At 48.8% G+C, this 26,496-nt stretch overlaps 1 protein-coding gene across 7 annotated transcripts in view; it reads right to left on the bottom strand.

Annotated features, from left to right (window-relative positions):
* RAB31 (RAB31, member RAS oncogene family) overlaps positions 1–26,496 on the bottom strand; it is a 236,042-nt gene that overhangs the window by 166,417 nt on the left and 43,129 nt on the right. The window contains exons 1-2 of one of the 7 annotated variants that reach the window (XR_010323498.1): positions 7,472–7,958; positions 6,654–6,759 (exon numbers count right to left, since the gene is read on the bottom strand). The exons of 5 other annotated variants lie outside the window; for them this stretch is intronic. The gene's annotated coding sequence lies outside the window, so the exon portion shown is untranslated. Of the gene's footprint in view, positions 1–6,653; positions 6,760–7,471; positions 7,959–26,496 lie in introns of those variants that run through there. One more of the 7 variants, XR_010323497.1, reaches the window with a different exon arrangement.

Raw genomic sequence — 26,496 nt, 5'->3', positions numbered from 1 at the left:
GCTAATCCGTGGGCTCTGGACAGCCTGCAGCCAGGACACCCTGCAGTTTCCATGAACCACTCAGCTCTGTGATTTCCTTTTCCTAAAGGAGCCTTATGCAGGCTGTAACACACAGAAAACCGAGGAACACACCAGGCGATCCACCACGCTCACCCATGATGACGCAAAGGCTACAGCAGGAAAGGGGAAGAGGGTCTACAGGACGAAGGAACGTCTGTTAAAAGAGAAGAATGAGAGGGGAAGGCCAGGCTGCCCAGCACTCTTTCAAGCCACGTTCCTTTTTGCGGACTGACTGATAGAAACATGCACATGTATATATATATTTCCACTTCCTAAGATTCTGGGAATGCCAACGCCCATCTTATCCAAGCCCCTGGTTTGGCAAAAGAGGAAGCCGTGTGACTCCCTCAAGGTCACAAAGCTGGCTGGTAGAGTCGGAAACAAATGTTCTGAGTCCCAGTCAAGTCCTCCTGAGACGCCCACAGGTTAAACCAGCCTCCCTGCCAAATGTAAACGGTTTTCAAAACAAAGGTCAGTTTCCTAAGACTCACAAGAAATACTTCTATCATGGCTTTCTAGTTTCACATCCAGAGTCCTGGGTGGCGCGAACCGCTACACACTCAAGTACTAGCCAAAGGGTTAGCAGTTTGAACCCACCCAGAGGCTCCTCAGAAGACAGGCCTGGTGATCTATTGCCAAAAGGTCACAGCCTTGAAAACCCTATGGAGCAGTTCTACTCTGCACACACGGGGTCGTCATGAATTGGAATCGACCCGTCAGCAATTAACAAGAAGAGTTTCACGTCACATTATTCAAATTACTCAGTAAAAAAAAAGACCAAACCCGTTGTTGTCGAGTCAATTCCAACTCATAGTGACCCTATAGGACAGGGCAGAACTGCCTCATAGAGTTTCCAAGAGCGCCTAGTGGATCTGAACTGCCGACTTTTTGGTTAGCAGCTATAGCTCTTAACCACTACGCCACCAGGGTTTCCAAATTACTCAGTCAAAAACAAAACCAAACCCAGTGACGTCGAGTCGATTCCAAAATTACTCAGTAGCATCATGGAATCTAAGGATGTCCACTGCTGTTTGCCAGTGATGAAAGGGGGACATGCTACTGACTGCTGGGGAGCCATCAGGTTAAAACCAATTCTGATTCCACCAACCAGGAAGCAAGTTTAGTAAAAACCTCCCTGTGGGATAATCAGTGTTCCATTCTTATTTGTATGGTTGAAATCAGGCATGTGTTGAGGCCTAGCAATATCTGGACTATCTATTTATTCAGAAATAGATCTCCATTTGATACTCCTCCCATATAAGTTATTATTTTATGCTAATAACAATTCTGAGAAAAAACACTCACTCTGAGAAGACAACCTTTGAGGTTGGAACTGTCACATTAATTAATCATACGTAAATCTGTAATTACAACATCACAAACCAAAATCTTCAGGCTGCTATTAAGTAAAGCTCTAGGCACAACCAATCTGTAGAAACCAAGACTAAATTACTTAATTTGCCCATGAACTGCTATAATGGCCTTCAAGTAGGGTTTCCTACTCTTTAAAAAAAATAATAAATAAAAAAAACCTACTGCTGTCCAGTCGGTTCCGACTCATAGTGACCCTATAGGTAAACTTCCCCCCCGCCAAAAAAAAAAAAAAAAGCCCACTTCCATCAAGTCGATTCCGACTCACAGTGACCCCTATAGGACAGAGTAGACCTGCCCCATAGAGTTTCCAAGAAGCACCTGGTGGATTTGAACTGCCATCCTTTACGGTTAGCAGATGTAGCTCTCAATCACTATGCCACCAGGGTTTCCACCTATAGGTAACTCAGAACCCAGTAAAGGTAAGGAATAGTAAATCTTAGGCAAGTGTATTACAACCACCTCATCCTTCTCTCAGGGCCCTGGTGGTACAGTGGCTGAAAGCCTGGCTGCTAACCAAAAGGCTGGCAGTTCAAATCCACCAGGTGCTTCTTGGAAACTCTGTGGGGCAGTTCTACTCTGTCCTATAGGGTCGCTATGAGTCAGAATCAAGTTTCTTTTTTTTTTTTTCAAATCCTGCTCTCAGAGTCTAGGGGTGGTACAAACAGCTGCTAGCCAAAATGTTGGAGGTTTAAGTCCACCCAGAAGCACCTCAGAAGAAAGGCCTGGTGATCTACTTCAGAAAAACTAAAGTCACTGAAAATCCTACGACACGCAGTTCTACTCTTCCATGGGGTCGCCATGCGTGGGGGAGTTGACTCCACTGCAGCTCGTAATCCTTTTCCCATGGCTGACATCACTAATCAACGCCATGAGTCGGGGAGTTGACTCCACTGCACCTGGTAATCCTTTTCCCATGGCAGACATCACTAATCAACGCCATAGTGGGGGAGTTGACTCCACTGCACCTGGTAATTCTTTTCCCATGGCAGACATCACTAATCAACGCCATGAGTGGGAGAGTTGACTCCACTGCAGCTGGTAATCCCTTTCCCATGGCAGACATCACTAATCAACGCCATAGTGGGGGATTTGACTCCACTGCAGCTGGTAATCCTTTTCCCATGGCAGACATCACTAATCAACGTCATAGTGGGGGAGTTGACTCCACTGCAGCTGGTAATCCCTTTCCCATGGCAGACATCACTAATCAACGCCATAGTGGGGGATTTGACTCCACTGCAGCTGGTAATCCTTTTCCCATGGCAGACATCACTAATCAACGCCATAGTGGGGGAGTTGACTCCACTGCAGCTGGTAATCCTTTTCCCATGGCAGACATCACTAATCAATTCAGGACACACTGATGGGGCCTCCAGTTTTTTTTCAATCCAGCTCCACGGAGAACCACCACAAATCAAATCAATCAAAGTAGGTGTCAGAGGAGAAGCAATTGCTCCCTCTGGTCCCTGCACTCTGCAAGTCATTCAACACATTCCAGGGATTTCTCCACTCCAAACTGACTGAGCATTGGCCTGCGAACATTTCTTTAAAATCTTCACAAATGGTAAGGCTTTTCAGGAAACGAACAGAGAATATACATTGTTGATAACATTCTAAGTCAATGTGCCTCTTATGAAAAGGAAATTACAAACTATAACAAGGTACCAAGACTCAGGAATTCTATCCTAAGAATACAGTTAAAGAAGGAAAAAATGAGCACAAAAAAGTTCACTGCAATATTATTTATAAAAAATTGAAACTGTCTAAATAAATGAACTATAAATTAAATAAATTATGGCTCATTCCTATCAAACTGGTGAAAAGGCAGGATACGATCTGCCCAGACTATGTGCTACCAAAAGGGTCCGGAGCATCATCCCATTTGCGAGGCAATGCTGCATCTCTCTCTGGCATAGGAATCAGAGGTAGCCCATATGGCAAGGATTTCTGCATTTGCTTTTTTATTCATCTGTTTACTTGTTTAAAAGCTTAGACTTTAATGCTTCTAAAAAGTCTTAAGTGTCTTAAGCATTCCTGAGGAGTTGGGAAATTTAGGAGAGTCTGAACAGGTCAGCCAGACCTTGTGGGTTGAGGGAAAACACGGAGAACCATGGGATGGTCTGGATTCTTCTGACCTCAAAAGTGAGAGAAGCCAAGAGCACTAGAGGAACGTGACCAAGTAGAGTAAAGGTCTCCATCAAGGCAAACTGAGCACACTCCACCCACCTTATACGAGCAAGACCTTGTATGGAGAAAACCACAGCAAGGAGTGAGCAGTAATTAGAGGTGGGGCCAGACATAGTGGGGAGAAGATGAAGGGAGAAACGTTAGGATAAAGTGTGTGCTGCCGTTGAGATGAGGCTGTGGGGGAAGAATTTAAGTTTCTTCCATCAGGGCTAAAGAGCCAGCAGCTGTAGGGAGCCTGGCCCACTGCTTCTTCCCAGGTCCTAAGAGCCCTGTTCAGAAGAGCCAAGGTTCACTCTCCTGGTGCCCTGGATACCAAACAGGGGCTTATCCGACACATAGATTTAATGGATCCATGTGCCTCCTGCCCTAAATAACATCTTTCTAGTATGAAATCATTCCTATGTATCCCAAGCACTGAACTTTTCGACAGAGTTATTTTTGCACTAAAGAGAAAAGGGGTCGATATTTATAAATTACAGTTAGTACTACTACAAAAAAAGTACCATAAAAGCAGAAAACATTACTAAACTCAAGTCCATAATATGCTTGTTTTATTACCACACATTCTACAAGCCTTCCTCCAGCTGTAGTGGAGAATCTATCCAAGCAGAGTCAATCTCAACCTTTACATTTAGTTCCAGGAATATCTGAGCTGGCAGTGCAAGAAAATCCAAACCTAGGCAGCTTGCTGTATTTAGGAAACCACACCACAAGATTATTTGAGGAAAACACAATATACATAAAAGGCTTCTGACCATTCACAGAAACAATACTGCCATTCTTTATTTGTGGTTATTTCCAAACACGTCAATGGTATGTGTTATAACAAACATCTCAAAATCCATTTATAAAGGGAAGCTAACTACATTTATGATAAAAATAGAATTTAATTGTCTCGTATTAAAAAAGAAGGGTGGGTTCTACCTGAGTCTGAGAGCCACTAGACTTTGTTTTCTCTATCTCTTGGGGGGAAAAATTGCTTCCATATCTAATCTTAAACCTATAAAGAGCATAAATGAATTTTAGTATTTAGATTAATGCCTGTGGACATTAACAGACATAGCATGGAAATGTCCACAATTCTCTAAATTTAAGCAAGAAATCCAAAGCCCACACACAGAGAATAAAGTGCCATGTCTGAAGACGTGTAAAAAATGCACCACGAGAAATGGGGAAAAAAAGAATCCTACTAGAAAATACGAAGAAAGGAGCAGAAGCAGCGAGCGTGAAAGCCCAAGGAAGGGGTGCGTGGCTGACCCAAAGGGGAATAAATGACATAAGCACTGGCACACATGTTATCTCATTTGGTCCGCACAACAGCCCTCTGTAAAGGGGTGGGACCGCCAGCACTATTCACATTTTCCAGGTAAGAAAACTGTGGGTCTATAAGTTTAGGTGAATTGTTCAAGGCCCTGTAACTAGTAAAAGAGTCCAGACTCAGACTTTGCTTTCTCCACATCCAGTGGTCTGCTCATCAGCCAAACGACCTCTCCAGAAGGCAAGCATGCACACACTTATTCATTTATTCGGCGTATGTATGGTCAGCAATATGCTACGGACAGAGGGATAAAAAGATTAAGACCTGAAATATGCAGTCAGGACACTTACAAACCAGACGTAAAACTTCACAAAGGCAGAAGGGGCAGAGTGACAGTGACTGAAACAACTGCACAGGCAGCCCCCAACATATCATCTGGATTGCAGACGACTGTGTTCAAAAATCCCATTTGCTGGCTAACATTTGAAACTCAAAAATGCGTTCTTCCACTGTAACAACACTATAAATAAATGATTACTTCCTAGGCTTGCCACTGAACTACAGCCTCTACAGTGGCACATGATGTCCATTTCTAACACTGTTTCCAAAAGGAAAACTTGCTACAATTTCAACTGAGGGTTTCCCTCAGTGCAAATCAGACTCCAGGCCTTTAATACAAGCAGAATGCCTCAGGGTGTAAGCAGGTCTCTGGCGGACAAACAGTCCAGCAGATTTGGACTCCAGTGATACTGCCAGTTGTATAAATCTTTCACAGCAGTAGGGGTGGGAAAAATAAGAATATTAACGATGATAATAGTTAACATTTATGGAGCACATAAAAGGTTTCAAGCACTAAACTAGGCACTTTACATGGAAAAAAGTATCAGGTGTTATCTCTTCAGGGCCCCTTGATGGCGTAAGCAGTTAAGCACTCAACCAGTAGCTGAAAGGTTGGCAATTTGAACCCACTGAGAGGCACCTGGGAAGACAGGCCTGGGGACCTGCTTCCAAGAGGTCACAGCCTTGAAAACCCTATGGAACACAGCTCTACTCTGCACACAGAGTGAACTCACTGGCCACTAACAACACTATCTCTTCAAGTACTGTTTCTGTTCTATTACCCCTAAGCTGTTCTTCTGGGGTTCCAGTTAGGCCCGTGTTAAACTCTTTTACCGCCTCATATATACTTTTCTTTATTTTCCTTTTGGTTTCTCTAAGCTTCAGTTTAGAAATTTTCTTATGATCTATCTTCCATTCCTCTCCAGATATTATTCAAACCCATTTACTGATTTCCTGATATCAGTTATTGTATTTTTCCCGCTGTAAAATTTTCACTTGATTCACTTTTATAGTTTTCAATTCCTTACCAAATTTTTAATCTTGAGCTTTATTTCCTTTAACATATTAAAATAGATGTTTTAAAGTCCATGTCTGATAATTCCATTATCTAGATCCTCTGTGGGGCCATTTCTCATTGTCTGTTGTTTCTCCTGGTTTTCAGTCAAGTTGCCTCCTCTCCTCATATCTGGTGATTTTTGATTTGAGTATCAAACACTGTATGAAAAAGTGAGGAGTCATTTAAGGCTCCAGACAATGTTATCTTCCTCCAGGAAGGATTAACCTTTGTTAAGTAGTTAGGGGCACTGGTAATCCTAGATGGCTTCAGTTGGAGACAAATTATTTAAAATTGAATCCAGGTTCCATCTATTTCTCCTAGGGCATACATCTTTGACTTCCCAACACAGAGCATGGGAAGAGAGTGTCACCAGATTACCTCTTGCCTTGGTAGGCTCCCAATCAATTTTTGCCCATAGTTTTAGGAGTCTATTTAAAAACTGCAATCATCTTCTTGGCCTTCCATTTTAAGAATTACAATCCTCCTGTGGGTAAAACCAAAAAGAAAAAAAAAAATCAAACCCAGTGCCGTTGAGTTGATTCTGACTCATAGCGACCCTATAGGACGGAGTAGAACTGCTCCATAGTGTTTCCAAGGAGCGCCTGGCAGATTGGAACTGCTGACCCTTTGGTTAGCAGGTATAGTGTTTAACCACTATGTCACCAGGGTTTCCCTTGTGGGTAAAAGTGACTCCAAATCAGGGTATACCTCCCTGAATTTCCTTCTCCTGGATCTTGGCCTTGTAATTGTTCCATTTTCCTCATTGTTCTCAGCAGGACTATTGACTGAATTACCAGAAATGAAAGTCTCGTTACCTCTTTTTACCTTCTCTACGTGCTTTCTTTCCATCTTTGAAAGAAGAATTAAGTACCTAGGAGGCCACAAAAAAAAAACCCAAATCCACTGCCTTTGGGTCGATTCCAACTCATAGTGACCGTCCAGGACAGAGAAGAACTGCTGCACAGGGTTTCCAAGGAGTAGCTGGTAGATGAGAACTGCCGAAACTTTTGGTTAGCAGAGGAATGCTTAACCACTGTGCCACCAGGGCTCACCTAAGAAGCAGGTACTAAAATTATCTCCACTTTAAAATTGAGGAAATAAATATTTAGAGATTCAAGGCTCAGCAATCGGACAAAATAGGACCCCCCTTACAGTAGTGGGGGCATTCACTGGTGGTTCAGAGGTAGAATTCTCACCTTTCACGCAGGAGAGCCGGGTTCGGCTCCAGGACAACACACCTCATCCACAGCCACCACCCGTCTGTCAGCCATGACGCTGAAGTAGAGCTTTCAGACTGAGACTAGGAAGAAAGGCCCAGCGATCTACTTCTGAAAATCAGCCAATGAAAACCCTATGGATCACACTGACCTGATCCCTGACTGATCATGCGGATGACCCAGGACCGTCAGCATTTCCTTCTGCTGCTCATGGGGTTGCATGAGTCAAGGGATGACTCAGCAGCAGCTAACAGCATAACAACTTGAGATAGTAATAGTGGCAAGAGAAGAACAGAAAGCAAGGGGCAGAGGGTGCACAGGGATCTGCCGCAGGCAGACGTGGGAGGGGTCTCATGAGTGTCAAAGCTAGGGCCTACTCCAGGTCCTCACTGACTCCTTGATGAATGTTTAAAAACAACAGATGGTTCTAGGACACCATTCCCCAAAGACCCTGGGCCTCAGTTGGGGCCTGAGGAAATAAGTATTTTAGAGATTCAAGGCCCAGCAATTTGGCAAAATAGCACCCGCTCTTATAGTAATGGAGGCAGTCACGGTTCGGCAGTAGAGTTCTAGCCTTCCATGAGGGAGACTCAGGTTGAATTCTCAGCCAATGTTCCTCATATGCGGCAAGTTCTCAGGTAAATCACATTTTGAGAACCACTGGTTTAAACCAATGGTTATTCATCCTGGCTGCTTATCACCTGGAAGACTGACAAAGCCCTCCCTCAGCTTCCTCAATAGTATACCACTTAATAAAGTACTGCCCTGTACATAATGTATTTAATTCTTACAAAAATTCCACCAGTGAATATTAGCATCATCATTTTAGATGATGAAATTAGAGCCTAGAAAGTTAAAGTGACTTGTCCAAACATGGGAGTGTGAAAGTCAGGTCTCCATCCAGGTCTCTGACTCTCAGGTGAATGTTCAAAAAGAACAGATGCTCTTAGTCCTGGGACAATCATCCACCCCAAAGAAACTGTTTCTAGCAAGAAAACACTTACAATACTAAGAACATAGTTCCTTTCCTACTCTTGTTAAACTTATTTGCCTCTCGTTACTCCGGAGCTGGCAGAGCTGGAGGAATTCCCAGCTCAGCAGTTCGGTTGTTCAGTCTTCGGCTAAGGAAAGTCGCACCACTGAGTTCTTTCCAGGAAAGCCAGAGTCGCTGGAATATCCGGGCGAGGAAATTCCAGTGCTGGAGACTCCATCTCTCTCCTAGTCCCGGCTCCAAAGAGGACCTCCCTGTCACCATCTCCCCTCCCTTCCTGATTTTCCAGATACGGTAAAGAAGGGCTGCTCTAATAAATGAGGAAGAAAGCAAGTTCCTAACTCCTTCACTTCCGTTTTTTCTTAGAATAGCCTTCGGTGCTTCTTAGCATTTTCAGAGAGCAGTTTGTCCCAATGTACAAACCGTGTGTAGCTAAGCAGAAATTTCAGTTTATCTAATGAGTCTTACTCAGAAAGTGTGACGTTAACTGTTCAAAAAAAAAAATTTTTTTTTTCTTAAATTGTACTTCCTGCCAAAGGAACCAACTGTTCCTTTGCCACCTTTCTTTCTTCACAAGCAACACGTGTGTGGGCTCTTAGTTGAGCAAGATGGGTCATTCAATGACACAGGCTCCTCACTCCTGGAGAACACACTGACTGAATGAAACACTGGTCCTACGGAGGCACCAAGAAGTCCCTGGGTGGTACAAACGGTTAACACACTTGACTGCTAACCGAAAGGCTGGAGGTTCAAGTCCACCCAGAGGTGCCATGGAAGAAAGGCCTGGTGACCTACTTCTGAGAAATCAGCCATGGAAAACTCTGTGGAGCACAGTTCTGCTCTGACACAGAAGGGGTCCCCATGAGTTGAGGTCAACTCAACAGCAACTGGTTTTTGGTAGGCGCCAACTCCAAACTTTGGGTTTTTATTATCGCATTCTGTAATATTTTACAAGACACAATATTTACCACTCCTTAGTCTGCAGATCTAGCAAGTGAGGATATGAAACAGTGATCATAACTGAGGGGGCAGCTTCTACAAAGGCCCCAGCGACCCCTCCCTAGTTAACTCCCCTCGTGTGTGGCCTAGGCCAAACGAGGTGACGGTGCCACTCCCAGGGCTGGGCCATAAAGGACTGTGGCTGCCTCTTCCTCACGCTCCCTCCATGGTCAGCTTCAGGGCCAGCAGGACACGCGAAGGAGCGTCCACCTGAGAGTGCTGGCATGGGAAGAGGGTAGGGAGAAGGGAATATACACGTCCCAGGAGCTCTTCCTCAGCTCAGCTTTAGGTTATGCTCTTAACCTACCTCAAGACTGCTCTACAGACCGGCAAAGTAAATCGATCCTAAAGCACTCTGGAGAAAATTCTTAACAGGGAGTCCCAGATGAAAGGCTGGGCAAGACAACAACCTAACAGTTGCCTGCCCTGACACTTCCTTACAATGTGCTCTTCCAGATCCCTGCTTTCCAGCTCCCTTTCTCACCACGCCCTCCCCTCTCTGGCCAGATGGTGCCATTAACAGATCAGAGCCACAGCACCCAGACGGTCACACAGACCCTGGCCCACTATCAGGATGTGATGCTCTGGCTATAATTTCTACCACCACCATAGGCAAGCAAACTAAAACTCTGCATTCACTGAGAGGCCAGGCTGTGGTCTGAAAAAGCTCTGGAACTGGAAAGCAGGAGACCACATCTCCCCTACCGTCTCCTCTGTCTCTACTAGAGGTACAGCTCCAGGCAAGTCACAGCCCCTCTTTACTCCTCGGCCACCCATCTGAGATCAAGGCCTGACTGGACTATATATTTTACAGCATCTGATAGCCCATAAAATCATAGATAAGCCTTTGTGGGTAAGTAATTTTTTCAACCTAGTCGGTCCTTCATCAAATTCTCAATGTAATCTATGCCCTAACTATCTTTAAGACCAGCTGAAGCAGACAGAGGACCTCTAAGTTCTTCCATGCACGCTTCTGTATCTCAGGTACTTCTGCTCTCTAATGTTCACGTTCACGGCCACACTGGTCCACAGCCCAGAGAGGACTCAGCTAGTGCCGCTTTCCATCTCAAATCCACACGCACAGATCTCCAAGATAAAAAATTCTGCCTAATCTTTTACTGCCCTGCTTCCCGTTCCCAGCCACCAGGGGCAATCCGCGGATGCGCACTGCCCTGCTTCCCGTCCCAGCCAGCGGGGGCAATCCGTGGATTCGCACTGCCCTGCTTCCCGTTCCCAGCCAGCGGGGGCAATCCGCGGATTCGCACTGCCCTACTTCCCGTTCCCGGCCACCGGGGGCAATCCGCGGATTCGCACTACCTGCTTCCCGTCCCAGCCACCGGGGGCAATCCGCGGATTCGCACTGCCTGCTTCCCGTTCCCAGCCAGCGGGGGCAATCCGCGGATTCGCACTGCCTGCTTCCCGTTCCCAGCCACCGGGGGCAATCCGCGGATTCGCACTGCCCTGCTTCCCGTTCCCAGCCACCGGGGGCAATCCGTGGATTCGCACTGCCCTGCTTCCCGTTCCCAGCCACCGGGGGCAATCCGTGGATTCGCACTGCCCTGCTTCCCGTTCCCAGCCAGCGGGGGCAATCCGCGGATTCGCACTGCCTGCTTCCCGTTCCCAGCCACCGGGGGCAATCCGCGGATTCGCACTGCCCTGCTTCCCGTTCCCAGCCCGCGGGGGCAATCCGTGGATTCGCACTGCCCTGCTTCCCGTTCCCAGCCACCGGGGGCAATCCGTGGATTCGCACTGCCCTGCTTCCCGTTCCCAGCCACCGGGGGCAATCCGCGGATTCGCACTGCCCTGCTTCCCGTTCCCGGCCACCGGGGGCAATCCGCGGATTCGCACTGCCCTGCTTCCCGTTCCCGGCCACCGGGGGCAATCCGTGGATTCGCACTGCCCTGCTTCCCGTTCCCGGCCACCGGGGGCAATCCGCGGATTCGCACTGCCCTGCTTCCCGTTCCCGGCCACCGGGGGCAATCCGCGGATTCGCACTGCCCTGCTTCCCGTTCCCGGCCACCGGGGGCAATCCGCGGATTCGCACTGCCCTGCTTCCCGTTCCCGGCCACCGGGGGCAATCCGCGGATTCGCACTGCCCTGCTTCCCGTTCCCGGCCAGCGGGGGCAATCCGCGGATTCGCACTGCCCTGCTTCCCGTTCCCGGCCACCGGGGGCAATCCGTGGATTCGCACTGCCCTGCTTCCCGTTCCCGGCCACCGGGGGCAATCCGCGGATTCGCACTGCCCTGCTTCCCGTTCCCGGCCACCGGGGGCAATCCGCGGATTCGCACTGCCCTGCTTCCCGTTCCCGGCCACCGGGGGCAATCCGCGGATTCGCACTGCCCTGCTTCCCGTTCCCGGCCACCGGGGGCAATCCGCGGATTCGCACTGCCCTGCTTCCCGTTCCCGGCCACCGGGGGCAATCCGTGGATTCGCACTGCCCTGCTTCCCGTTCCCGGCCACCGGGGGCAATCCGCGGATTCGAACTGCCCTGCTTCCCGTTCCCGGCCACCGGGGGCAATCCGCGGATTCGCACTGCCCTGCTTCCCGTTCCCGGCCACCGGGGGCAATCCGTGGATTCGAACTGCCCTGCTTCCCGTTCCCGGCCACCGGGGGCAATCCGTGGATTCGCACTGCCCTGCTTCCCGTTCCCAGCCACCGGGGGCAATCCGTGGATTCGCACTGCCCTGCTTCCCGTTCCCAGCCACCGGGGGCAATCCGTGGATTCGCACTGCCCTGCTTCCCGTTCCCAGCCACCGGGGGTAATCCGTGGATTCGCACTGCCCTGCTTCCCGTTCCCAGCCACCGGGGGCAATCCGTGCATTCGCACTGCCCTGCTTCCCGTTCCCGGCCACCGGGGGCAATCCGTGCATTCGCACTGCCCTGCTTCCCGTTCCCGGCCACCGGGGGCAATCCGCGGATTCGAACTGCCCTGCTTCCCGTTCCCGGCCACCGGGGGCAATCCGCGGATTCGCACTGCCCTGCTTCCCGTTCCCGGCCACCGGGGGCAATCCGCGGATTCGCACTGCCCTGCTTCCCGTTCCCGGCCACCGGGGGCAATCCGCGGATTCGCACTGCCCTGCTTCCCGTTCCCGGCCAGCGGGGGCAATCCGCGGATTCGCACTGCCCTGCTTCCCGTTCCCGGCCACCGGGGGCAATCCGCGGATTCGCACTGCCCTGCTTCCCGTTCCCGGCCACCGGGGGCAATCCGCGGATTCGCACTGCCCTGCTTCCCGTTCCCGGCCACCGGGGGCAATCCGCGGATTCGCACTGCCCTGCTTCCCGTTCCCGGCCACCGGGGGCAATCCGCGGATTCGCACTGCCCTGCTTCCCGTTCCCGGCCACCGGGGGCAATCCGCGGATTCGCACTGCCCTGCTTCCCGTTCCCGGCCACCGGGGGCAATCCGTGGATTCGCACTGCCCTGCTTCCCGTTCCCGGCCACCGGGGGCAATCCGCGGATTCGAACTGCCCTGCTTCCCGTTCCCGGCCACCGGGGGCAATCCGCGGATTCGCACTGCCCTGCTTCCCGTTCCCGGCCACCGGGGGCAATCCGTGGATTCGAACTGCCCTGCTTCCCGTTCCCGGCCACCGGGGGCAATCCGTGGATTCGCACTGCCCTGCTTCCCGTTCCCGGCCACCGGGGGCAATCCGTGGATTCGCACTGCCCTGCTTCCCGTTCCCGGCCACCGGGGGCAATCCGTGGATTCGCACTGCCCTGCTTCCCGTTCCCGGCCACCGGGGGCAATCCGCGGATTCGCACTGCCCTGCTTCCCGTTCCCGGCCAGCGGGGCCAATCCGCGGATTCACACTCCCCTGCTTCCCGTTCCCGGCCACCGGGGGCAATCCGCGGATTCGCACTGCCCTGCTTCCCGTTCCCGGCCACCGGGGGCAATCCGTGGATTCGCACTGCCCTGCTTCCCGTTCCCGGCCACCGGGGGCAATCCGTGGATTCGCACTGCCTGCTTCCCGTTCCCGGCCACCGGGGGCAATCCGTGCATTCGCACTGCCCTGCTTCCCGTTCCCGGCCACCGGGGGCAATCCGCGGATTCGCACTGCCCTGCTTCCCGTTCCCGGCCACCGGGGGCAATCCGCGGATTCGAACTGCCCTGCTTCCCGTTCCCAGCCACCGGGGGCAATCCGAGGATTCGCACTGCCCTGCTTCCCGTTCCCAGCCACCGGGGGCAATCCGAGGATTCGCAGATGCTGCCCATCAGTGAGAATGCCTCGCCGTCCCACCCTCTGTGCTGCACTTTCAGAGAGAGATCACGGCAGCAGTGGTAACCCTAGTGGCACAGTCAGGACAGACTTTCACACATACACACACTCTTACACACTCAGGTACACACATATTTATATACCCACACACGCTCTCACACTCACATACTCACGCATACAGTCACACATGCACCCACGCACAGCTTAAACCTTGGAATCTGAAGTTCCAGATGGCTTATCACTTGGATGGCATTGGGAAGATAAGGAAATGGCTATTGTTAGCACAAGTCCCAGCAAGTTCTTAGGTCCGTACCCTCAAAGAACTCCTGGTGCAGTGAGGAGCGTGGACAAGTAAACTGGAGATTCCAGTACTCAGGAGCAAGAACTGCAAGTATAAGAAACAAAGGGACACCAAACCCACATTTGCAGTATCAGGGGAGGCTTCACAAAACCCAAAGGAAGCATTAGCCAGGTGAGGTGGGGAGCAGGACTGCAGGAGTGAAGGACCAGCAGGAGGGAATCCCAAGCAAAGCGGACGACATAAACAAAGGCCAGCAGAGCAGCAAAGTCTGTCTAAGCAGTTCAGCTTAGTTGGAGGTTTGGTTGGAGGCTTTTCTACCTGGGAGACAAAGATGCCAGCATCTCCCCACAAGCACATGGATGGAGGGACATGAGCTGGCAGATGCCCAGCCCCTTCTAACCCTTCCTCTCTCTCCCCCACCTTCTACTGATTCCACCCTGGCCAGCATGACCTGTCCTTGAAGAATGCCTCTCACTTTCTGCACGTGCCCCTGCAGGGGAGATGGACTGCACAAGCACACACATACACACTGTACACACTCACAGACCCACATTCAGACACAGACACACTTGTACATTCACACAGACTCACACACTCACGCACACTCTCATACACGCACACACACATACTTAGACATGCACACAGACACACTCATACAGACTCACACACACAGGTTCACACTCAGACCCACTCACACACACTTGCACACTTGTACACACACACATACACAGACTGATACATGCACACACACACTTAGGCACACTTATAATCTCAGATACACTCATATTTCACATACACACACTCAGAGACAGACTCATACTCACAGACCCACTCACATTCACACAGATATGCATACACACTCACACACACAGACATGCACAGACACACTCATACACACTCAGACACAGACGCACACTCACAGACCCACTCATGCACACTCACATGCATGCAGACATGCATGCACAGACACACACATACTTAGACATGCAGACACACACTGTGCAGACACCACCATGGTGACCCTGTTGTCACTATGCTGGGTTATCCTACTCACAACTTGGCTAAAGCTGGGGACTACACTTCCCACGATTCAGCTTCTCTGTAGGGTTCTGTTGAGACTTGCCAAAAGAGGGTGTACAGGAGCTCAGGAGGCTGACGGTCCTCCAGCGCTCAGATACGGGTAGACTCTCTTTCCCAGCAGCCGCCCCAGGCCCACCACTGTGGGCCATTACAGAGGAGGTAGTAGCTGCAAGCATGATGTCCCCACAGACCCTCCACGGCTCCCGCAGGCGCCTCACCACTGGGCGTGGCTGGTCCTCAGCAGCTCCAATCTGCCCGCCTAGCCCACCTAACCAGGGCTCTTCTGGTTAGTCCCTGTCTCTCCAACCCTCCAGCTCCTTCTTCTGACCTGTCCTGCCCTCACCTTCCTCACCTGTATAAAGTACAATCACTATAATAAATCCCTCTTTCCCCGCATTCACAGTCTTTCTGCCTCCCTGACTGAGCCTGAACAGATACACCCACCAAGGAGAAACATACCAGAAACAAAAGAGGAAGAGGATGCAGAACTAACTGCAAGGGGTCAGATGGCAGACGCCGTGGGAGGGCTGCCCAACGACCAGCACAGAAAGGACATCCATCTGGCAGCAGACACCAGGGTCAACCGTCTGGGCCCCAACCAAGGTTTGTGTAGACCACTTAGTAGGGAGTTTGGCCTTTGCCCTGAGGGCAATGGGAACCAATGGGCCCACTCAGTTATGTAACATTAAGAGGATTGGAGGGAAACAAAACTGGAAACAGAGGCAATTTAGAAGGCTCTCCATATAGTCACTACATTTTTATTGAGCACCTACTATGTGCCAAGCATTATCACAGATGATGATGGCCTGATTTAAGTCTCCCATACTTAGAGCTTGGCTTACACTCAACGTTCAGTTCTGTAGGGCAGGCAAAAAAAAAAACAAAAAAAACCCAAGCCTGTTGCTGTGGAGTCAATTCTGACTCATAGCGACCCACAGGACAGAGTAGAACTGCTCCACAGAGTTTTCAAGGAACGTCTGTTGGATTCGAACTGCCAACCTTTTGGTTAGCAGCTGTAATTCTTAACCACTGTGCCACCAGGCCTCCTAATAAGCATTAGATCTATAGAAATACAGTCTCCAGTTCCGAGGCAATATCCTCAACTGCTCCCCAGGTAAAGGCTAGCTGAAGGTCTAAGAGGAAACCACAGGTGTCTTATAACTGCTGTGCTACTAAATTGTAAATCTAACAGCATGTCATGAATCCAAATGCACAAGTCTGGTTTAACATAAAAATCTCAGCATCCTCCAGCGTGCAAAACTAATCAGAAACCTTGCAAGAGGGTAGGAAGTTTTGACAGAGAATAAGAACAAGGGCACTGAGGTGAACTTGGTCTAAAAAGTAAGTCCATGTGGCCAGTTAGGTTGAAACTGTAATTAAAAAAAAACTGACTAAGGGAAAATTAAAGAGAAGGAAGTCAAGGACATCAAGGCAAAATGGAGCAATAAACGTCTAGTTTCTCTATCGTGACTGGAGTCCCTGGGTGGTGCAAATCGTTAATGTAATTGGCTGTTAACCAAAAGGTTGGAGGCCTGAGTCCACACGGGGGTGCCTAAAAGAAAGGCCTGCCAATCTACTTCAAAAAATCAGTCACTGAAAACTCTATGGAGCACAATTCTACTGTGACACACGCAGGGTCACCATGAGTCAGAGTCCACTCAACAGCAGCAGTTGTTTTTGGTATCATGATTACCAATGCACTATTAATAATATTAACTATGCTGTTAATAGTGATGGCAACGATAGCTAACATATTATTAAGCTTTACTGCACGTGAGGCTCTGTGTTAACTTATATCATCTCATTTAATCTTCAACCCAGTCCTATGAGAGATGTTCTATTAACACTCGTGACAGGAAAACAGTTAAGCAACTGAACCTGGTCTGTGCCTCGGGAGCTGGAACTCCTGACCTCCAGATTCTACCTGCTGCCTGCTCGTGAACTCTGTCCTATTACAACACCGCCAAACCCCTTTCCACTGGGCACCTTCCCACTGCCGTTACTGTATCACATGCAGCCTTGTACACTCGCACTAAGTCAGGTGATGTCTGCCATAAGTACGATTTATTGTATCCAAAAAATAAACGTAACACTGTGCTGCTCTACCGCTGTGGCTGGACAGTGATACATCAAAACAATGACTTCTCCTACCTAGAAAAAAGTCGGCACACACAGCCTGGGAAAGATCATTCATGTCTGCCATCAGGGCAGGGCTGACATCAAACCCGTCTGTCTCTAGCAAAAACATCAGGAGCACTCATTCCACCATATTTCGCATTTGAGCATGTCTAATCTGCGTCATGAGGCCAACGTCACGGTCTAAAGGCACTGCTACACGTACACTCCCGACTTAACTCACAGAAAGCTATGTATACATCTCTGGGGGCACAGCTGATTTTCCAGGGTTCACTCCAGTTTTTCAAAAATACAACTTTGTTAATTGAAAAACAAGAAGACAGACAGATAAATGTTATAAAAGACAATTACTTGTTCCAGGAGTGAAGTCATCATTTTGGTTTCAATTTGGACCCTTTTGTCTGTTTGACTCTGGGGAGCGACAACATACTAGCCCCCCGCCCCCTTTCTCTCTCAAGCAGGCAGGAAGATTGCAGTTAGACTGAGGCAACCAGGCCAAGAGTTTACAGATAATAACTTAGTCAGACGACCCAAAGGAAGTATGTTTCCTCACTTAGTGGTCTGGCCGAGAAAGAGACTGCTGGCCTTCTCTAAACTCACAGCGCAAACTTTAGCTCTACCATGATCTTGACCGTAAGACTTCAGCAGCTAACTTCAAATTTTGGTTTCCCACTCATAAATCTGGTGTCTTACCCACACAAGCACAAAAGAGACTTTCCAAAGTGTCTGACGCACATGAAAACATTCTGGTAAATCCGCCTACAATAATCCCCTATTTTGTGGGAAACTGCCTGCCCCTCCCCCCAAAAAGCATTAGGATTTAGAAGAACAAGCTCCCAGAGTCTCAGTATAGGCCAAGCCTGTGTTTTTACCAGGAGACAGGATCCTCCCACTTGAGCAACCTTCTCTGCTAAATGGATCTAAATGGCAGGCCGCTGAGCAGCAGCCAGGAATGCCAGTTCGGTGGACACAGCCGGCCGCAGCAGCACCCTGTCGCTCTGCTGACCAGAGGGAAAAATCTCTGGTGCTGGAGGGTAGCATCACATTTCATCTCAGGTCTACAGCCAAGCCAACTAGCTGTTCATGCTTCCTCAGAACAGCAGCAGCCGGCTGCTCTGCACCCCTCTGCTGTCTGCGGCTTCCTTCTTCAAAACGCCAAAACACATATCCCCAGTATACAACTCTTTTCCAGAACGGCCACTCATCTGACACTGTGCCCCACCTCCCCAAGTACCCTGACTCCGTGCCCTCTGACCTGTCCCAGGGAAGCCTGTTTATGAGCTGGGCCTTCCAGCTTCATTTCAATTTGGAGTTCAGTTCAGGGAGATACAAAGACCTAGAGGGAGGGAACGGAAAAAAATCAACAAGCACAGGGTCCACCAGCCAGAGCGTCATGAAGTTGGCTCCCTCATCTCAGCTTCTTATTCTGGGATGCACTGAGTGGCTGGGTGGGCAGAGAAGATCCGTAAATTTTCCATGTGTTTTATAACTAGACAACAGAGAAACGGTAACTATGATGAAGGCTGAGACAGTACACAATACTGGGAAAGTCAGCACAACTTGACCAAGGCAAGGTCACGGAAGCTCCATAGACACATCCAAACTCCTTGAGGGACTGAATTACTGGGCCGCGTGCTGGGGACCATAGTCTCAGGGGACATCTAGCTCAACTGGCATAACATGGTTTATAAAGAAAATGGTCTACATCCTACATTGGTGAGTAGTGTCTGGGGCCTTAAAAGCTTGCAAGTAGCCGTCTAAGATACTTCACTAGTTCCACCCCATCTGGAGCAAGGGAGAAGGAAGAAAACCAAAGACACATGGAAAACATTAGTCCAAAGGACAAATGGAACACAACTAGTACAGACTCCACCAGACTGAGTCCAGCACACGGTGCCCAGCTACCACCACCAACTGCTCTGACGGGGATCACAATAGACGGTCCTGGACAGAGCTAGAGAAAAATGTAGAACAAAATTCTAACTCCCTAAAACGATCAGACTTAACGGGTCTCACAGAGACTGGAGAAACCTCGAGAGTGTGGCCCCCAGATACTCTTTTAAGTCAGTACCGAAGTCACTCCTGAGGTTTAGACAGGCTCATAAAACAAGACAAGATAAAATGGGCACACCAGCCCAGGAGCAAGGGTGAGGAGGCAGGAGGGGACAGGAAAGTTGGTAAAGGGGAACCCAAGGTCGAGAAGGGTAGAGCAATGGTTAAAGTGAACGGCTGCTAACCAGAAGGTCAGCGGTTCAAAACCAGCAGCAGCTCTCCGAGAGAAAGATGTGGCAGCCTGCTTTGGCAGAGATTTATAGCCTCGGAAACCCTGTGGGGGTCACTATGAGTAGGAACTGACTCAAGGCAGTGGGGATAGGGTCAACAATAACACACATAAGGGACATGCTTCATAGTTCAATCATGTATATAAAACTAATAAACACACCAGCCCAGAGCCAAAGAAGGCAGGAAGGGACAGGAAAAATGGATGAATGGAAACATGGAACCTGGAAAGAAAAAAAAAAAAAAAAAACTACAGACACTCTCTGTTCTAAGCTAACAGAGCAAGATTTGGTACCCAGGCTTGGGAACGAATTTTCAAACTTTAATCAAAATAATTTTACTCTTATTAGTTACTCCCAGCCTCTTCTAATCTGAGGACATCACAGAGAACCCCAACAGAGCGGAGAGGCGGCAAGGGCTGCCAGGAGCGTGAGGCAGACAAGTATCTGAGAGAACACGGACCAAACAGGGACAGAAAACACAATCAAAAGGTAGAAGGTATATCAACTTTAAATGGCAGACCCGCTCTACCACCGACTCATTGGCAGGGAATCAGAATTGTGTGATGGTTAGAACACAGGGTCTGGGCTCCGGTGGACTAGATTTGAGCCTCTTCCTGAGTCCGTTTCCTCGTCTGTAAAACCCAGGGCAGTAACAGCACCCATCTCATCGGGTTGCTCTGAAGATTAAGTAAGATAGTGTGTCTAAAGCACACAGAGCAGAGAGTCAAAAAATGCTAATTATCACCATGATGATTATGGAGCAAATAAAAGAAAAAAGTACCTCTGTAGGTACCAATAACTGTGGAAAGAGCTCCAAAGTACGGTGAGTGAAAAAAGCCATGTGCGAATCTATAATGACTTCTTTAAAACAAAAACAAAAACAAACAATTATGTACGTGAGCACAAGCACACCAGAATAAAACATTTTCTTAAAAAAAAAAATCACAAGGCTATTAACAGTATTTTTACTCTAGGTAGAGAGGCCTTGCTTTTCATTCTGTACTTTTCTGTGCTATTTGAGTTTTCTAACCTTATAAAAAGTACCACTTTTACATACTTCTAAATATCAACAGATGGGATCTGGGTGTGAGCATAAGGGTAGAAGTTTTATGTTCTTCTTAAAGCTTATTTACATAAATGCAACTTTGTACACTAACAGTTTCTCTCCACATGGCCTGCTCAAACTTCATGGTATCCAAGTTTAAAAGGGCCACCACCTGGATCACTGGTTCTTGCCTCAGTAAGCCAGGCAGGAGCAAGTGGTTGTTCATCAGAGCAGGCGTGGAGGGCGGGGAGGCGGCACTCCGCGGAGCTCCTGGTACTGCCACGCCTGGGGGTGTTTCCCGTGGGGTGCAGCTGGCCCCTTGTGCTACTGTGTCCTGTGCGCTTTGGTGGAAAAGATTCAGTCCTGCTGACCTAAACCCTCTTCTTCTGAGGAGTCACTACTCATTTAAACCACAGCAAACATGTAGCTGTCTACACTCATTCCTTTTTAATTGAGGGGAAACCCACCTAACCTCAACAGTAACCATTTAAAGTGAACAGTCAGTGGCGTTTAGTATGCGCGCACTGGTGTGCAACCACCGCCTCCATCTAGTTCCAAAACATTCCCTTCACCCTCCAAAAAACTCCATAATAACAGGGACCATAAAATGTTATGCTGAAGAACCATTTTCAAAAATAAAACCATGACTCTCATACAGCTATAAAACAAACACGTGTTAAAGATTTTACTGAACTCATCCTGGATGAGGGTATCAGTAAGAAGTTACGACCAGTTCAAAGAAGAAGTCAGAGAAGGACAAATTTATATGAATGCTGAAATGAGGTTACAAGTAGACAGGGAAGTGGCTTTTTCCATGGTTAGGAGGGAGGTCATCTGAACCACTCAGGCAGATTTTTTTGTTTTGTTTTGTTTTTCTGAATGTCCAGGGACAACAATTACTGTGCACTGCTATCAGTTATCTACAACTTAAAAAAAAAACGTTACCTCGAGTCCACCCTGACTCACGGCAATGCCATGTGTGTCAGGGGAAAGCTATACTCCGCAAGGTTTTCAATGACTGTAAGTTTTAGAAAAAGGATTGCCAGGCGTTCCTTCCGAGGCACCTCTGGGTGAACTAGAACCGCCATTCTTTTGGTTAGTAGCCAAGCAAAACTCAGTCAGCCTATCTACAACTTACAGAGAAGTAAAGTTGAAAGAAGGAGCCCTGTTGGTGCAACAGTTAAGTGCTCTGCTGCCAACCCAAAGCTTGGTGGTTCAAACCCACCAGATGCTCCATGGGAGAAAGATGTGGCAGTCTGCTCCCATAAAGATTATAGCCTAAGAAACCCTATGGGGCAGTTCTACTCTGTCCTATAGGGTCGCTATGAGTTGGGATCAACTAGATGGCACACAACAACAAAATGTAAAGGCGCTGAAAGGCTAGAATCAGATACCTTAGAAGGGTATGCTCTAAACAATGTACACTTTTCCACTGGAGAGAGTAGTTTCTTCTTATTCCAAACTTTCTTACAACATGACATCGAAAGTAAAAATAGAAAAACTAAAGCTGTGGATGGAAAAGGAATTATCCAGGCAACCTGTGAGGTGTAGAATCACCTTGCAAAAAGCAGTTTGGCCTTTTGTTCTCGGTTCTTTCTAGTCAGACCAATGCCTGAGGCTGATGAATGGGGGCTGACCAGACCATGAAGGACTACCTGAGGACTGACACTGATTAAGCCTCAAGTGGCGCCATGGCCACTTGGGGAGGCTGATAAGAGCCCTAGGCACAGAGGCAGAGATAGAACTTCCTGGCTGTGACCACACATAGGAGAGGCATAAGCTGACCCAATTCTGGGTGGCTAGGGTCAAGAGAGAGTGGCAAAGAAGTTGGAGAAGTGGACGGTGAAGATGGGATCCATTTCTGCTCTGGGAATTGGATTCATGCTGATCCTTCTCACACACCTGGCAACGGAGGTGGGTGTGACCACTGTGCCCCTAGCCTAGTCACCACTTCAGCACTAAATGAAAAATGAGAGGAGATTAGCCAGCCTGCAGGCACCATGAGGCCTCAGCACCAATCCCACCTGGCACTCAGGGGAGGAAGAGAGAGAAGCTGACTGAAGGGAGGCGAGTCAGCTGTCCCATCTGCACCTCAGGCACCACCACACCAAGGATGTCCACTGCTGTGGAATCTGGGAGCTAACATGGAGATCTCTCTGCAAATGGAGACCCAGGCCGAAAAGAGGGGGCCCCAAGGTATCACACACAGGACAAACAAGCAGATCTGGGCTGGGCCAAGGTCTCCTTTGCTGCCACCTGAGGGGCTGTGGTGACTCACTTGTGTGTCAGGGAGGGACTGACAGAGCTCTGCTTGGCGGCTGGAAGCACTTCTGGCAGCTGGACCCCAGTTTTCCCAAACCCACAAGAATCTGGGGGATGTGAGGAGTAGGCTCAGGCGCTAATTTCCTGCCTAATTAGTCCTAATAGAAACCCAGTAGAAATTGAATAGAAATCTAGCAGTAAGTTTAAACAGCTCACAGAAAGCTATCATATAAACATTCAGTTACTATCATGCAACTTAAGGCAATACTTTATTTTCAGCTAGTCAAAAACTCGTTGCCATCAAGTCAATTTCGACTCGTAGTGACCCTACAGGACAGAGGAGAACTGCCCCACAGGGTTTCCACAGAGCAGCTGGTGGATCCCAACTGCGGACCTCTTGGTTAGCAGCTGAGCTCACCATGGCTCTCAACCACTGTGCCAACTGGTCAAGCTATGTGTAATTCAGATATTAACAGTGCTTTTTGTTTATCTCTTAATCATTCTACCTCCTATGTCAGTAATGCCTGCACAGGCAAGGTTACACACATGACTAAAAAATAAACTATTTTGATTAAAAGTAGATTGAGGAACTAGATTGTTAACGAGAGTTGTCTCTGGTCTTCGTTTCATTTTGGTAAACATTTCAGAGTCTGTTATGTCGCTTTTTAAGTGGGCATTTTCCCATTTACAACAATTAATGGTAAAATCATCTCGGCTGGAAGACAGAAAGCTGGGAAGAAGGAATCACTTAGGACCTCCTTGTAAGGTGGGAGTGGCCCCGCACCACCGACTTTGCTAAGCCTGTCCTCGTGAGCATTCTTTACTCTTCCAGGCCTGTCCTGCCCAGACAAGTGGGACGATTGTTCAGGACAGGAACTCCCCAGCAGCCCCAGATGCATCAATGGAAAGCAGGCACAGGGACTTTTCTCTGGAACCCTCATCTCCAAAGTTTCACCTTGCTGTTTTCTCCCACCATGGACTGTGCCTGGGGATCCTCACCCAATCCCAGCCAAGCCCCTGCTTGGAAAACCCGCTTGGATCAAACTTTCAATTCTCAACATACCCTGTCCTTGCCCTTGGGCTTTCACCCTACCTGTAGGCCATGCTGGTGGGGTGTGGGGAGCCGGCTGTTAAGAGGACATGGAGCTGAGATGGGGGCCTACCCTGCTGTGGGCCTGAAGGCCACTGGCTCATGTTACTGCTGCCACCAGGACTCACCTGGCACTTCAAGACACCTGTGGGCACTGAACAAGGGATCTCTCTAACTCACAGGAGACAAAGAAGCATGTGTAAAAACAAGGAAAGCATTTCCAAATGAAATGCATCCACCCAGCTAAAAATAAAACAGACTGCTAAAAAAGTCATTCAGAACAACAACCCCCAAATGGCAATCCTAGGGTTTATATATAAGAAATAACCAAACTTGGAAGTTATGATGTACCTGTAGCTCCCCGAACTGGAAGGGCACAGGACTGGCACAGCCAACCAATGTGTAACGTGAGGCTGCTGGGGCAGGTGGGGGGGACTGAGGATGGAAGGGCGTGGACCTCCCACTCACTCACATAGCCCCCAGAAAGCAGGCAAAGCTCCTGAGACCCACATGTGTGCATGGGTGTGTGGGCAGGTGTGTGCACAGGTATGTGAGCAGGTGTGTGTGCAGGTGTGTGCACAGGTATGTGTGCAGATATGTGCTTGTGCACTAGCAAATGTGCATGGTGAGGTGATGATGGGCAGAATACAGGCTCCCATGCCAAGCCTGATCTCGGCCTGCTTGGCAGCAGGCAGGACTGCTGAGCTGGCTCCGTGTGGGTGGAAACGCAAGTTCTGAGAGACGAACGCTTGTCGTCAGCAGGAAAGCCTCTTCAGTTCCACCCCCACTGCTTCAGTCTTGCCATCACTCAGCATTGATTTCCTTTCTTTGTCACTCCATGCTGGCCCACGATTCCAAAGCTGCCTCACTTACAGCCATCCGTGCCCCGGGTGGCACATCCCGGGGGTACCCAGAAGTGGCAGCTCACAGTTTGTAATTCTTGATGCCCCAGGGAAAAGCCTCAGCTTCCTCCACCAGCATCTCTCCACGGCTGGCAAAGTCCAGCACCTTACATAACAGACTCAGGGCTCAAGCCTCAGGTCCCCATGCAAAAGGCCAGAAGACATCGGCACTGCAACGCACACTGCATGTCAAACTGCATCGAAGCTCCCACCTTCTAACAAAGTGTCTCCTGGGGGGCCGCTTGCTGCCCCTGAAGACTCTGTGAGGCAGTTGATATGCGTCACTGCCCAAGGCAGCCTGGTTCTTCTGTTGGCCCACTTTTTTCCAGCATGACGTAAAATGGCCAGAAGCAGGTGTGTGGTCAGCCTCTTGGTGAACATCAGACAATCAACAGAATTTTAAAATTTGCTTATGGAGAAGTAGAAATACTTATACTGTAAATTTTTTTTTTTTTAAAGTGATATAATTCTGGTGCAGTAATGCAAATTAAATCAGGTTTCTCAGTCAATCAACCTGTTTCTCTAGGCATGTTAGGGAAGTGGATGACTTCTACAATCCTTCCAGGAGTGGAAGGAGCAAGCCAACTGCTACTGGGAACTTATCACATGATATGTACTCTCCTGGATGTTTCCATATTGTTTATGCTACTGAATGGTTACAACAACTCTCTGGAGTAGATATTATTATTCACACCCACTGCCGTCAAGTTGATTCCAACTCACAGTGACCCTATAGGACAGAGTAGAACTGCCCCATAGGGTTTCCAAGACTGCAATCTTTATAGAAGCAGACGGCCACAGCTCTCACCAGCCGAGCAGCTGGTGAGTTCAAACTGCCAGCTTTCAGCGCTTTAACGACTGTGCCACCAGAGCTCCTCAACTTTCTACAAATGAGGAATTTAAGTCTGAAAGAGGTTCAATAACCCAACTTAGGGTCATGTGAATCTCAAGTGATAGAGTCAAGATTCGAAGTCCGGTTGGTCTAACTAGAATCATGATACTCTTCCCTCAATACCATGTTGCTTCTTTCTTTCTAAGTCCGTAGAGGAAGACAAGGATTGCCCCTAACTTTGCATATCAAAGCACTGCTGGCCTCCCTATGATCTTGACTGACCACAAAGAGCGCTTATGAGCATGACAGCAGGCAGTTCCCAACTCCCACTGTCCCCTTCATCAGTGACAAAAAGAACCCTGAATTTTAGCTGGGCACCTGGTCCCCTAGCTAAAGATAACACTTCCCCATCTCCGTTCCAGGTAGTGTGGCCATGTGACGACCCCAGAAGCCATTAAAACCAGTCCTGAACCAGCTACTACAACTGTTAAAGAAGAAAGAAGTGAGTTCTACCTTGTAGAAATCTCGTTTCAGCAGCTTAGCCTACGGATATCCTAGTGAAGCAGAGGGTCAGCGATAGAGTGGAAAACCCTCAACAAGATGGACTGACATAGTGGCTGCAATGATGGGCTCAAACATAGCAACAATTGTGAGGATGGTGCAGGACTGGGTAGTGTTTCATTTTATTGTACTTATGGGTACTATGGGTTGGAACCGACTCGATGGCACTTTAACAACAACAAGACACTTACACAGTCCCTGGGTGGTGGAAATGGTTAACTTGATCAGCTGCTAAAAGAAAGGCTGGAGATTCGAGTTCACCCAGAGGGGCTTTGGAAGAAAGGCCTGGTAAATCTACTTACGAAAAAT

Source organism: Loxodonta africana, chromosome 11, assembly GCF_030014295.1.
Source record: "Loxodonta africana isolate mLoxAfr1 chromosome 11, mLoxAfr1.hap2, whole genome shotgun sequence".
Taxonomy (NCBI): domain Eukaryota; kingdom Metazoa; phylum Chordata; class Mammalia; order Proboscidea; family Elephantidae; genus Loxodonta; species Loxodonta africana.
This window is presented reverse-complemented; position numbering and strand designations above follow the sequence as displayed.